At 30.1% G+C, this 14642-nt stretch overlaps 1 protein-coding gene across 5 annotated transcripts in view; it reads left to right on the top strand.

Annotated features, from left to right (window-relative positions):
• LOC140452248 (probable tubulin polyglutamylase TTLL2) overlaps positions 1-14642 on the top strand; it is a 184041-nt gene that overhangs the window by 49943 nt on the left and 119456 nt on the right. The window contains exon 1 of one of the 5 annotated variants that reach the window (XM_072546440.1): positions 14482-14501. The exons of 3 other annotated variants lie outside the window; for them this stretch is intronic. The gene's annotated coding sequence lies outside the window, so the exon portion shown is untranslated. Of the gene's footprint in view, positions 1-14481; positions 14518-14642 lie in introns of those variants that run through there. One more of the 5 variants, XM_072546432.1, reaches the window with a different exon arrangement.

Genomic DNA, 14642 nt, shown 5'->3' with positions numbered 1-14642 from the left:
AAGTTGATGTTGGTTTTTTAATGTTTTTATTAAGTCATTATATTTTTTCTGTATCACTGTAGTAGGGTCTTTGTCCAAACGAATATATGTCGATCTGTCGTTTAACAACGTTAATGTTTTGTCGATATAATCCTGTTTGTTCATAGCTACCGTACATCCACCTTTGTCAGATTGTAAAATATATATGTCTGAATGCAACTTCAAATATTTTTGAACATATTTGAACGTTTTGTTTAATGTTGTGGGGGGTTTAGATGTTGAATTGTGTAGATAATTAGTTACTACATTTGTTACTTGTGCCCTAAGTAGATCCTTGGATTCAACTGTCACCTCATCGATGATATTTTCTACATCTGCTAAAAAAATATCTAACTTAAAATCTGGGGGTGTACACTCAACACTAAATTTCGGACCAAGAGAAAGAAAATCAGACACTTCTTTTGGAAAGTCAACGCTCGACAAGTTTTTAAACCATTTGTCATTGTTTAAAAATAAGTGGTTAGAAAATAAGTTATTAGTTAGATGTTCAAACTTCTTTATGTTAGTAAGCTTGACTTGGTTGAAAACATTGGAAAAACTATTCTTTAACCTTTGTTCATATTCAGTTAATATGTTGTTAGGAACAAATTGTTGTAACTCACACTTAATTTTATTAATATCACTTTTCGCATTTGAAACATTAATACAAGTTATTTTTATTTCTAAATTTAATGTTTTCTTATGGATCTCATTAATGAATTTATCTACTTTATTATTTAAAAAATTGTTATTACCTGCGTATAATAAGCATGTTTTCCTAAACTTTATTGTTTGCCTATAATCCATAAATTGGACGTTCCTCTTAGGCCTATTGTAAGTTCTTTAAAGTCCACTACGTACAACATTTCTAAATTTCTTGCTGATATATTAAATGATGCCTTTGAATATCGCAATAATTATAATTCTAAGGACACATTTACCTTTTTCGATGCTGTTAGGGGAATGCGGTTACCAAAAGATTATGTTTTGATTTCTTTGGATGTAGTTTCTTTATTTACAAACATTCCATTAAACATGGTCACGGACATTATAGAAACAAATTGGAACCTTATAAAAGACTACACGACATTATCTAAAGGTAATTTTTTACTAATTCTCAGGTTCATTTTTAATAACACTTATTTCAGTTTCAATGAAAAATTTTACTCCCAAATTTTTGGAACACACTTTTTGTTTTTTACAGTTACTCCCGATGAAGCCATCAAAAAAAATGGCGAAATATTGAGCTTTAGAAAAAACAAAGATTTTTTATTTAATATAGACCACATACCCGATATTTCCAACATATTTATTATATATATATATATATATATATATATATATATATATATATATATATATATATATATATATATATATATATATACAGTGATGAGTGTCTTACCACTCGGCAAAATAGCAGAAAGGATAGAAGACAGATTAAGTTGTGAGATAGTACGAGATAAGGCTAGTATTAGACGTGTCTGTTTGACTTCAGTCATAATTATACGGATAACCTCGAAAATTTTTTATTTTAATAATTTCTGATGTTAGAATAAATGATTAAATATATTAAGATATATTATAGTAAAAAACATTAATTAGTAGCGATTTTAAATTATAAATCTTTAAGTTTATTTAATAATAAAAATAACTCAACTGAAATATTTGACTAAACTAAAGGTAGGTATGTTTGTCCGAAAACAATTATTGTATATAAAATTGGAGTAATAATTAGAGACGTTGTCTATTAACAAGAAGACTGGGGTTCAATTCACACCAAGGGTAAAATTTTTGTTTTACTCAATCAAAAATAATAGAAAATATTATACATATTAGGTAACAAGTTTTCGAAAAACTCATTATTTACAATTTATTCTTATTCCAATGTTATAAAATAGAAATACAAAATATTTCAAATTCAATTCCAGTTTTACAGTCTTCAGTTGTGAATGGAAAATAATCCATTGAAGACTGTTTAATGTCAAGTCCATCACTAAATTCTCAGTGTTAATATCAATTCCTCTGTACAGGTAATGATTTTCAAAACAATTGACGACATTGGAATGGATACGCGCGAACAGCTACCTGCTTTATACCTAACCAAATCATCAAGCCTTCTAGTTATCAAATAATAACACAGCGAGAAGTGTTATTTACGGTAAACAGAAACTTTTTATTGGAAAAACAATTCGTGAAAAGGATTTTAACGGTCGAGGAAAAAGTGCAAATTGTTGTCTGGCATGTGAATGGATTATCAGACAACATGATTAGACAACAATTTGTAAATATGTTTCCAAATAGGCCGGCTCCATCACGATCAACAATTCAGTCTATTATACGTAATTTTTTTACTTATGGATCCGTGTTCGCTCCAAGAGGAGTTCGCAGACGAAGGGAGGTAAATCCAGATTTGGAACTAAGGGACACTTTGATTTGTGCAAGTATTGAGCAAAATCCTACCCAATCAACATCTCGACTCGGAGAACAATATGGAATTCCAAGATTTAGAGTAGGTGAAATTTTTTAAAGACATCGATACCGTCCCTATAAACTTCAAAAATCCAACGAACAATTCCCTGGGGATCAATATAGACGTTTAGAATTTTATCAAACTGCAATGGAAATGTCACATCAAGATGAAAATTTTTTAGAGAACGTTTTGTTCACCGATGAATGTACGTTTTCATTGCATGGCCGTTACAATTCAATCAATGCTAGGTATTGGTCTCGAGGAAATCCTCGTCAGATTTATATCGCTCGTACCCAGTGTCTTCGAAAAGTAAATGTTTGGGGAGGCATAATAGGGAATCATGTCATTGGTCCATTTTTTATAGACGGTATGTTGACTGGACAAAAATACTTGGAACTTCTGCAAAATGAAATTGTCCCAGCCCTTCGTAATTTACCAATAACTTTCGATTCCATATGGTTTCACGATGGTTGTCCTGCACATAATTCTCGCATCGTCAGTGAATATCTCAGTGCGACTTTTCCTAATCGATTGATTAGTGGCCACGGAGATATTTTTTGGCCTGCGATCTTGCACCTTGTGATTTTTTTATTTGGAGATATATCAAGTCCAAACTATATGAGAGATATAACGATGAGAACATCGTGCCTTGAACTCTGATCCATCAGACTTTTATAATTCTTTAGTGACAGTTTGGGTTATTGTTCTGCTGCTAATGAAGAGTTATTTGAACATATTGTAAATACGTTTATTTACAATATTTTTTTATTTTTGTAGAATTTTTACTTATTTAAACATTCTTTAAAAGTTCTTTTAATTTTGAAGAATTTTTACTTTATTTTCGAAAGTACGACGATACTGTTTTGTCAATAAGATTTTTTGTTTTAACTTTAAACACTTCTAATACTAGTAACGACTGACATAAATGTTTAATGATTCAAAGTAAAGCGATCTTTGCATAATTTCAAATTATTAAAAAAAAAATCACATGTGGGTTTTGAACTCTAATCGTCTGCGATGTCTGTGTCGCAATGTAAAATTCTTACCAGTAATCCACGAAGGATTTATAATTATTCTGTCACAAGAGTGTATAAAACTCCTCAAATCATAGTAGAAATTATTCTTGGTTAATAATTTAAAACTTTAGATTAAATAATCACTATTAATTAAATTATTTTATTCACATTTTTGCTTTATTGTGGTCAATCAGTTTTTACTTTATGCGAAATTAAAAAATGGAAATACGTCACACATTCGACGTTACTCGTAATAATTATAACCGAGGTGATTTAGCTCGAAGCTAACGTCTAAACGTGTGAGACTATCGCTAGTGATAATGTAATGTAATATAAATTATAGGTTTCTCCGATTATTTCTCACTTCTACGAGTTTCATCTCTTTTTATTTCACAAGGTAACTGTGTTTTCTATCTCTTACGTTAAAAAGCCGGGTGGTAAGACACTCATCACTGTATATATATATATATATATATATATATATATATATATATATATATATATATATATATATATATACATATATACTTATCCCACAACAAGTTATTAATCAGTTCGTATAATTTAATAATTAATATCCATATAATGTAATAATCACCGTTCTTTTGACATATTGCTGTCATTGTTTGATGTATGCTAATGGAATATACGTGTAAAGAATCAGCGAACGGCCTTTGCAATAGTAATTAGCAGTACTATTAAAAATATATGATAATAAAATATTAAATGGGATAGCTAAATGCTTACTTTACACACAATAACCGAGTTACGTGCCAACTATAATATTTTGGATTATTCACCGAAGTCAACGAGAAGTTTTACTCAAGGTAGTGTTGGTAAACATAAATTATTTACCAGGATTATACACATGGCGTGTCGAGCTTCATTTGACTAGTCTATTTTTATCTGAATATTAATAAAGTTCATGCATAATTCGCAATTATCTGGCTTTAATTCAAAATTTTAAATTTGGTGCATCCAAATACCTAGAGGCGGAATCGGCAACTATTTTCCTGCTGCAGCAGATAATACCGTTACTTCATCAAAATTAATGTATAAAGACTGACGACTTGTCTTAATTTCATATTTCCCGCTTTTAACATTGAGAAGAAATTACATACATACATTCATAGCAGAAATAACAAATTGGAATTAAAAATACACGTTTATAGTAGATATAATGACAAATCTCACAGACTATTTTACTCATTTTAAAATTTTCACATAATCTGACCAATTACAAACCAAAGACAGCTTGTGTTATCGCGAAAACACCAACTGTCTTTCAATTCTGATTGGTCTATCAGCTTCGTGTTTTCAACGACGTAACCATGGACACCGATCGCAAAGCAAAGTTTGACGTTTGCCAAAAAAATTATTGTAGCTGTATACGACAAAATGAGTCGTTTCGGTGGTACTTCAAACGAAGTTATAAACCAAAACATTGAAGAAAATATACCGAGTAACAAAAGAAAATCTAAATCTTATATATGGAGACAATTTATGATGTTCTGTGTGGATCGCAACTACAAATTAGATGCAGAAAATAACAACGAAAGACTAACTAAATTCCTTCCTCTCATTCTACTGAATTTTTGACCTATCACTTTGTTCATGAAATAGTCTAATAAAATACCACTCGTGATTTAATTTAGCTTATAAGTCTGTCTTTTATTTCTAAACTCAACTGAGTTTCTTAAAGAAAACACCATTCGTCCTACGGACTCGTGGTGTTTTCAAGCAACTCAGTTTCGTTTAGAAGTAAATCGACAAACTTATCGCGAAAATTGAATCACTAGTGGTATTACTATTGAAATTATCCAATTTTTAGATGCCTAAAACATTGATATTGAAATTTGAAAACACACATTGGGGACCATGTTTTTCGTTCTTTAGTACTCAAAACGAAAGAAAAATTTAGTGCAACCAGCCGGAACGAAGGTTAATCGTACCTTTTTTGCGAGATTGCAAAAATTGAATGACCGAAATAATAGTGATTTTGGAGTTTAACAATGTCGCGATTTAAAATCACTGTAGAGTCTGTTCAAAAGCACTTACATATCCTTTTAAAAAAAAAATTATGAATGCCGTTTTTTATACTTTTAAAGTAATGTTTTTGTTTTTCTCTTCATTCGCAATCTACAGGGTGAGTTTTAAGTATGGAACGCCTTAATTATCAAGGAAATGACTTGCACGCTTTTTATAAATTTTGGTGTGCAAGAAAGCGTTTTGTGATTAAAATTGAAGAAAAAATAGTGCTACCGCCTGAAACAAGGGTAACTATGTACTTTTTATGAAATTTCAAAAATTGAATGAGCGAAATAATAGTGATTTTGGAGTGTAAAAATGTCGCGACTTAAAATCGTTGTAGAATTTGTTCGGGACCACCTACAAACCTTTTTAAAAAACCAAAATAAAGATATTTTCTTATAATTTTAAAAATATTGCTGTTGTTTTTGATTTCATTCACAATCTACAAGGTGAGATTTAAATCTGGAATGCCTTAATTATGTAATGAACTTTTTTATTTCAAATGTATCATCCTGATCATCCTGTATATTTTTTTGTCTTTTGAACTCCTTAAGAAATACTGATTATTTTTTATGTTATGTTTCCTAGAACTAAATGTCATACGTTCAGTGGCGGATCCAAGAGGGGGTCACGGGGGTCATGACTACCCCCAAAACAAAATTAAATATCAATCAAATAATCCTAAACAAAACAAGTTAAAACCCATCAACCCTATAAGCAGGATGTCAAGAGTTGAAATAGTTCAAACTCATTTATTCTAGGGGTAAGTGTAGAATTCTACGAAAGCCTTTTTAAATTGCTTTTTTTAAAAATCAACAATTCTAAATACAGTAATACCTCGACTAAGACTTTCACGAATTCAGAGTTACGCTATTTTCAAATTTTGTCAATTCGTCATTTGAGTGCCAAATAATCGTTCGATAATCGATGAGATAGAATTATTGGCAACACATTATTGCTCATTCAATGTACATGACATGACTTTTCGCACGGAATCCGCACATTTTTATTTTCTATTAGGTATTTCTTATCTTCAGTTTTGTCTACGAATTGGTTGTTTGTAATTTGAATATGTATTATAATTGTTGAAACTGTATGTTATATTGTTTAATTTATCTATAATTAATATTAAAGTGAATATTGTTGTTGCATTAGCTCTGTCTGATACGTTAGTGAATACAAATAACAGAACTGGGGGCTGCTGTCCAAGGTATTTGCGAAACTTTGAAACAGTAGTTTGTCTTAGTGATGTTTTAGGTACAACTGTAGTCGTCTTCTTCAGTCACCAAAATTGGATTTTAAGTAGGCTACTGAGGCCATAGAGGACACTAAATGCATTCTTAAAAATAAAAGGTCAAATGCTGAAACTGATTTAGAAGAACGACTTTCACCGAAAGCTATGAATCTATTTAATCTTCAAGTTGTTTTACCTAAAACTGATAACACGCCAGAAGATAAAGTTGCATTAAAAAAATTGTTGACACCTTCCGGGATATTACTGAACTACTTACTGCATATTCCACAGTAGAACAAGAGTTTTCACTGTGGATTCAAAAGTGGAAATGAGTCGTACAAAATAATGGAAAACTTCCTGATTGTATTTTAGAAGTATTCAAAAACTGCGATATTCCTATGTATCCAAATACCAGAATATTTCTGCAAATATTAATTACACTGCCAGTCAGTGCAGCAACAACAGAGCGTTCTACGTCTAAAGACATTGCGTCTAGAGTTATTGCATTTGAATTACTTAACTTTGGTTTATACTTATTTATCCTTGGTTTGTTCTTGATTTTGTAGCTATAGGATAGGTGGGTTTAAATTAATTGTTCTGAAGCTATTTTCTTGTGGCATTTTAAATTAATTTATATTTAAATGGGAATAAGCCACATTAAAGGTTAAAATACGTTTATTGACGTTTCAATTTCCACTTCGGAAATCGTTCTCAAAATACAAACATTAGTAAATTAAACAAATTTTGTTTTTTGTTACTTAGTGAAAAATTCTTCTAATAATTTAATTTTATCTGACTCATCTATATTGACAATTCAGACATACCTTATACATTTTAAAGTAGACGACTTTAAAATGATATTGCCAATATTGTTGAGTTGCGTTCCTGGGACGACTTTACTTATAAGATAGTTCATTCGATTACATGAAATCAACTTTAACTTGAGAATATCCGTCAGAAAAGATCATAACATGTAATTCGTCTTTAAAAAGACAAATACATGCCATGATGACAGTAAAATTCTCCTGTTAGTGATTCCATAGTAAATTATGAGGGAAAAACCAGGAAAAAAACCTCATAATACTATCCCGACATGGTAAGTATTTGATCGTGCATTTAGTGTACCTTTAATAAACACCAAATTCCGATTTTATATGTTTGTTATTTAAAAAACATAAATGATGTATTCTCCATGTTACTGACTTACCAATACTGGTATTTTCCTTTTAATAACTTCCTCTTTCAATATGGGTAACCAGATCCTACTACATTCTGCCGAGGAATTCGCGACACAATTGGTCTCATTTAGCATAATTAGAGCCGCTTCTTTGATTTTTCTCTTTTTACCATCCGTTTCTTTTAGGACTATATTTGAATCATTCCATTGAACCCTATGTTCATTATCCCATGGATTGATGTTCACTTATTCTAACATTTAATGGTCTTGATGTTTCACCTAAATAAAACTGATCGCATTCACAAGGTATTTTATAAATGCAATTCTTTGTCCTTTCTTGTTCATTGTTAGGTTTGGTTTTGGACAAGATTAATTAATTTAATTATTTAATTTAATTTAACGTATTTTAACCTTTAATGTGGCTTATTCCCATTTAAATATAAATTAAATTAATTGTCTTTAAAATAACTAGTTTAAATTGACAGTCCTTAATTTTTCAGTATTTATATTTTAATAACTTTCCTTTGGTTTAATAGTCTTGTACACTTGATTTTACTGTCATAGAGTATGTGGGTTTAAATTATTTTTTGTTTGTTTAAGTTTAAGATCCCTTAATGTTGTACCCTTCTTTGCACCCGTAGGGTATTTGGGTTTTAATAACTTCTTATTTGTTTAATATATGGCTTAAATAATTATTGAGAAAATGGTTCTCTTACACATGAGGCACAAATCATATCAATCGTAAAGGTGCAAAAATCTAAATTCTATATCAAAATCACCCTCAAAGATTTTCTCTATGAGAGGTCTCTAAGTCGAAGGTAACCGTGTGTCATCTCTTTTATTGAGACAATTTGGGCTCTTTTTAATTTCTATGGTTTCTCGGATAATTCTTGGTTTATAGAAGCGGATGGGGGGCTATGGTTCAGAAGTTTTCAAAATCAATTTTGTGACCTGTATAAAAATTGTGTTGACCTAGAGCTGAAATTGCGAACACAAATGGAATGTTCATAAATCCTTTTGTGTGAAATATAGGATGGGGGGTAGTCTGTACAAGGAATTTCATAAAAATTGCATAAGAATTTCATAAAAATAAAAAAAAATTTAAAATTGTTTAAAAAATGTATTTCTGTCTAATGTGATGACGCTGATTACGAATCTGTAATAGTTTTGATGATCCACAATCTACGTGATTAAAGATTTTTCAACTTTTAAATGCAATTCGAACTGCACATGCTTCGGTGTGAAGGAGATTAAAAAAGTCAAGTGATGATGCTAAGATTTACTCACTTTTCTCACTCTAATCTTGAACTTTATTCTATTTACCGATATGGCCCATCAACTTTGATTGCCGATATCTCAATAAATATAACCCACATCTTAAAAATTCTTGAATATTATGCCAATAAATTGACCACAAAACGTACTTTTAAACAAAAATTGATTTTGCAGGTGTCAGGAAAAATTTAATATTTTTTACTATTTTTTTTAAATAATTTATGTTCATAGCCAGCAATTATTTATATCATTTCCAATGACAAGGATATATTATTATTCTGCCTCTGTCCTTTTGACATGACTTAGAAAAAATGTTTAAGAAAATCCATCGCTACATGCAATACTACATTCAAGCCGAAAGATACAATATCCCTGTAAGTCATTATATTTATCCAAATTAAATGTTCAATAATGTCGCAAATAATTTGGCGACATTATTGAACATGTAATTTGTTTACCGACTATATTGATTAATATCTTTTAAATTAACTTTGAGTTTCGTTGACGTCAGGCGATTTGCAAATTTATACCGAAAAGATAATTTTACATTAAGGAAATATGCTCTGATTTTATTTTGGGTATTAGGTACATTATTTTTGTATGTGACTAGTTGCTGTTAGAGGTGAATTGAAATATCGGATACTGCTACTTTGTCACCACTTCGACACCACAGCAGTTGCTAACTATTGTCAAATCTAAAGTTAAAAAATTTGTACTAAATAATGCTACAAATTTATATGACATGCTATAATGCAAGCACAATTCAAACTAATTTTTTTAAAAATAGGCTTGTACATAGCCTGTAAGCAATAAAAATAAAAAAAGAGGGCCCAAATTTATCATTCCTTACTGAACACTTTTGTTCAATCAGTGAAATCAGGTTCAAGAACTTAAGATGCACTATTATTGTTATTAAAAGGGTTTTTTTATATTGTTTAAGGAGATGTACCACTTTACTTTATCTATGCTTCTATATCTTGTCACTATTTTCTGTTCTCAAAAGTTCCTACAATTTCTGGGTTTCAGTTAGGTATTGGTTTTTCCTTTTTGCAGATGTTTATTCTTTACTGCGGTATGAATAAAAAATTTTCTCCTAATTTTTAAAACAGTTTTTTTTCTCCAGCAATCTAGTATTCCGTACCTGACTAAAGTGTCTTAGTATCGATACATAAGATTAAGAATCAAGCAGAATGTAAAATTGTGGCTATATAATTCACGTTATGTCAGCAAGAGATATATAAAACAAAGAGAATAATAAAATGAAGGCCAAGGCATCTTTAAACATTAATAGGTAATGGGAAATTGTCAAAATTGTCAATTACTAGGAGTAATATTGAAGAATGCTTATTGATCACATCGGTTGTAATATAGAAAAGTGGAAAACGTAGAAAGAAATTTAAAAAAATCTGATAGTGAAAAACAAAATGAATCGAAGCTCATTACGAACTACGGAGTATCACAAATTTGGTTATCGTTTTAGAAGGACTGAGCACAAAAAAACTGAAACAACTAAAACAAAAAACGGAACAAAGGAGGCAAATTCTTAAAGAAATAAAACTAGAATCGGTAATATATTTCCTATATATATATGTATATATATATATATATATATATATATATATATATATATATATATATATATATATTATATACATATATATGCATCTCAAATTTTAAAGAAATTGGAATATACAGGCATCTGTTTCTTTAGATTAAGAATATGTACCTAATGTAGGTAAAGTGCGTCATCAAACAATGAAAATTTTAAAAGTGTATAAAAACATGTGCAAACAAACTGGACAATGAAAGGTCGTTTGTGTTTCCCTAATATTCGGTTACCAAGAACTATTTGCATATTTCGTTATTTAACTTAGATTTAGAAAGTAAGGATTTGTATAATAAAAAAATGAACTTCGGTTTTTCCAGGTAATGTAAATTGTGTAAAAATTAAAGCTATCTATTCAAAAACCAATAAAGGGTCGTTAGGGTTTTGTTGACAAAGGAATTTGATAGTGGATTCTAAAAAAAGACAGTATGGTGAGTCCACTAAAGTGTGACGAGAAAAAGAAAGGAGATGGTAAGATATTTTTGTTTTGTGTGATTTGATTGGTTCAAGACAGGGATTAGAGAAATAAGATTAAAAAGAAGTTAGTTTGGTTTTTTTGGCAAAGGAAAAATGATGAGTCTAAGAACTGCAAGAAAAGGCTGTTTCCTGTGATAAGAAAAAAAGATGTGGACGTGGCGAGATGAAGTGGTGAATCGTGAAAGAAAGTTTGTGAAGTTGTTTGTGGCAGCAGAAAGCCATGGCAGTGTAAGAAGAGATCTTCAAATCCACAATTTGTAAGTTTTTCTTTTAATATAAGAATTATTTGAGGCAACGCCGCATATGTTTTGGTACAAGAGTAAACGAGATCAGGAGGTGTGGATAAACAGCATAAGGAGAATCAACATAAAGTTTAGTTTATTTTATTGAAAACAAAAGATAGGCCCAGAGATTCGGAGCGAAGCTTTGTTTTTGGATATAGAATTAAATAGAGGCCGTTTTTTTATACAAATTTATAGGACCGGGGAGAACATGGGGATCATATAATATGCTGTTATTTATAGTGATAATTATATGATATGACCTTGTTTTTTTTTAAATGTATTTTTTATACAGCTGGTATATTTAATAATTCCTATATATATATATATATATATATATATATATATATATATATATATATATATATATATATGTATATATATATATATATATATATGTATATATATATATAATATATATATATATATATATATATATATATATATATATATATATATATTATATATATAATTATATAATATAATAAAAAAACTGAAACCTCAACACAAACTAGACATCCAATTATTGAAAAAGGACACTACATAATAGAACGATAGTACGAGTAGTACACAAAAAATTTAATAAAACTTTGAAAATACTGAACAACATAGAATCACCAAATCCGATGACGTAAATGTCCTGTAAATACTATGAAAGAGCAGATAAACAACTTTATCCAAAGTACTTAAAAGCGGCATCCAGAAAGAACAACTAACAGGAATAGATAACAAAATAGATTTTACAATTATTGGACAATCAAACAGAGTCCAAAGGAAAATATGACAAGGACGGAGAATACAAGAGATTAAATTGAATAATTCGAAAAAAACAATAAGCGATGACAGACTGAAAGAATGTTGGATATAGCAAAACTATATCAAAATACTTTTTACCGGTTCACGAGAAGAACCAAAAAGATTAGAAAACATGGAAAGCAACAACAATGGATCAGACATTCCAAAAACCAAAATTGTAAATACTATCAAACAACTTAAAACAAATAATAGCCTAGGTCTAGATAGAATATATCCAGAAAGAAGAAAACATCACAATATTTATCCCAAATCTAAAGCCAAACATCCATCACTGCATTGAGTTCCGTGTGATAAGCCTTATGAGTCATGCAGTCAAAGTCTTATTAAATATAACCGAATCTATAAAAAGTTCAAAACAATCATCGATGATGATTTATTTGGATTTAAAGCTGGTATGTTAACGAGAGAAGACCTGTTTAGTTTACTAGTTAAGATACAAAATTGCTACGACCAACAGAAAGACATATTTATATGCTTCATAGACTTTTAAAAATCATTTTTAATAACATAAGATACGATTCACTATTAGAACGTTTGCAGGAAGTCGGTTAAGATGAGAAGGATGGGAATCTGCTAAACCACTTATAGTGAAATTAAAGGTTCCACATTCGCAAAATTACAGATTAGAAAAGGAATTAGACAGAAATCTGATTTAATATTCTGGCTGTTTAATTTTAGTTTCAAGAGGCACTGGAGGATTCCAAGAACGAAGTCATGGTTAACAGCTTATGAACGCAACAGTATCAGACACGCTGTTGATTCCTGATTCCGACTTCGGTTTACAACGACTTATTGACAGGACCAACTCCTTTTGTGAGCATTTCGGTATGAAAATAAACAATAATAAAACCAAAATAATGTCAATCCAAAAAAATCAACATTTACCTCAACCTTGCAGATTAGACGGGCACCTCTTAGAACAGGTCAATAAATTTAAGTACCTGGAATATTAGATCGTTGGCAGTCTAAATCCTGATATAGAAATAAGATCTAGAATAGAACAGGCATGGAAATCTTTTCAAAAAAACCAAAATACACCTGTGTGTTTCTTGAACAAAACTCGAAGCTCGACTACGTTTGTCAAAATGTTACGTTTAGTTATTTCTTCTCTATGCAGTTAAAACGTGATCCCTTCAAACATCACCGTTTAACACAGAAAAACATTATACCTAGACCACATACTGAAAAATAAGTAATTATTAATAGTATTAATTACCAATATGCTTAACTTATAGTAAGCGAAAAGATTAAAGGAAAGAGGGGAATAGGAAGGACAATACTATTGTGCCCAAGAAACATTCGACAATGGACAGGGCTAAACTTTGAAAAGCTAATGACAGGTAGGTGTTTTTGCTGTTTAGCTGAAGAATTTAAAAAGAAAAATTAAAAAAAAAAGGAAAGATAAATCTGAGACTGAAAAACAAAAGAAATCAAAATGTCGAACTGGAAAGCTTCACAAACTTTGGGGATTTTCTAAAACTAATGTTCGTGTAAACTAAACGATAGAACGGTTAGGACTAAAATCAACCTTAAAAAAAGTTAAATGGCAAAAATAACATATAATTATATATTATTAATGAAGGCATGAAATAGACGAAACCATTTATAATCTATAATAGTTTTCAATAGCTTGTTGCTGGTGGTCACTAGGTGACCAACTGGCTTGGTCACCTAGAAAGAATGCCAGATAATCGAGCTGTAAAAGAAGTTCAGAAATGGAAGCCCCAAGGAAACAGAACAAGGGGAAGGCCCCGTAAAAGATGGATAGACGACGTAGAGAGGGATCTTAAAACCATGAACGAAGGAACGAGTGGCGAAGGAAAGTATCCGACAGTGCAGAATGGAAGAACATTGTTAAGCAGGCCAAGACTCACAAAGGATTGTAGCGCCATTAGAAAAAGAAGAAGTTTTTAATAGACAAATAGTAGAATTTGTAAACATAACCATAAAATATGTCAAATAACTGTCAGAGTATATACATATTTCAAAGTTTTCAAAAATAATAATGTTTTAGTGATTTTCCTTCTGGTTGTTACTTTTGATTGTGTGTGAAGAAATAATAATAGTCCAAAAAAAGAACAAGTCCATAAAAATGACGTAAAGTATTTTACACGTTAGTAAATTAAACAATTGTAAGAATCATAAAAGCTAATTATCTAATTTAATTTAAATAAAAACTCAAAATTGACTGGTCAGTGGTAACTTTTTTAAGTATCCAGAAGTGTATTCGGAAAGTGT

Source organism: Diabrotica undecimpunctata, chromosome 1 (assembly GCF_040954645.1).
Source record: "Diabrotica undecimpunctata isolate CICGRU chromosome 1, icDiaUnde3, whole genome shotgun sequence".
Taxonomy (NCBI): Eukaryota; Metazoa; Arthropoda; class Insecta; order Coleoptera; family Chrysomelidae; genus Diabrotica; species Diabrotica undecimpunctata.
The sequence above is the reverse complement of the archived record's forward strand: the minus strand, read 5'-3'. Positions and strand labels throughout refer to the sequence as shown.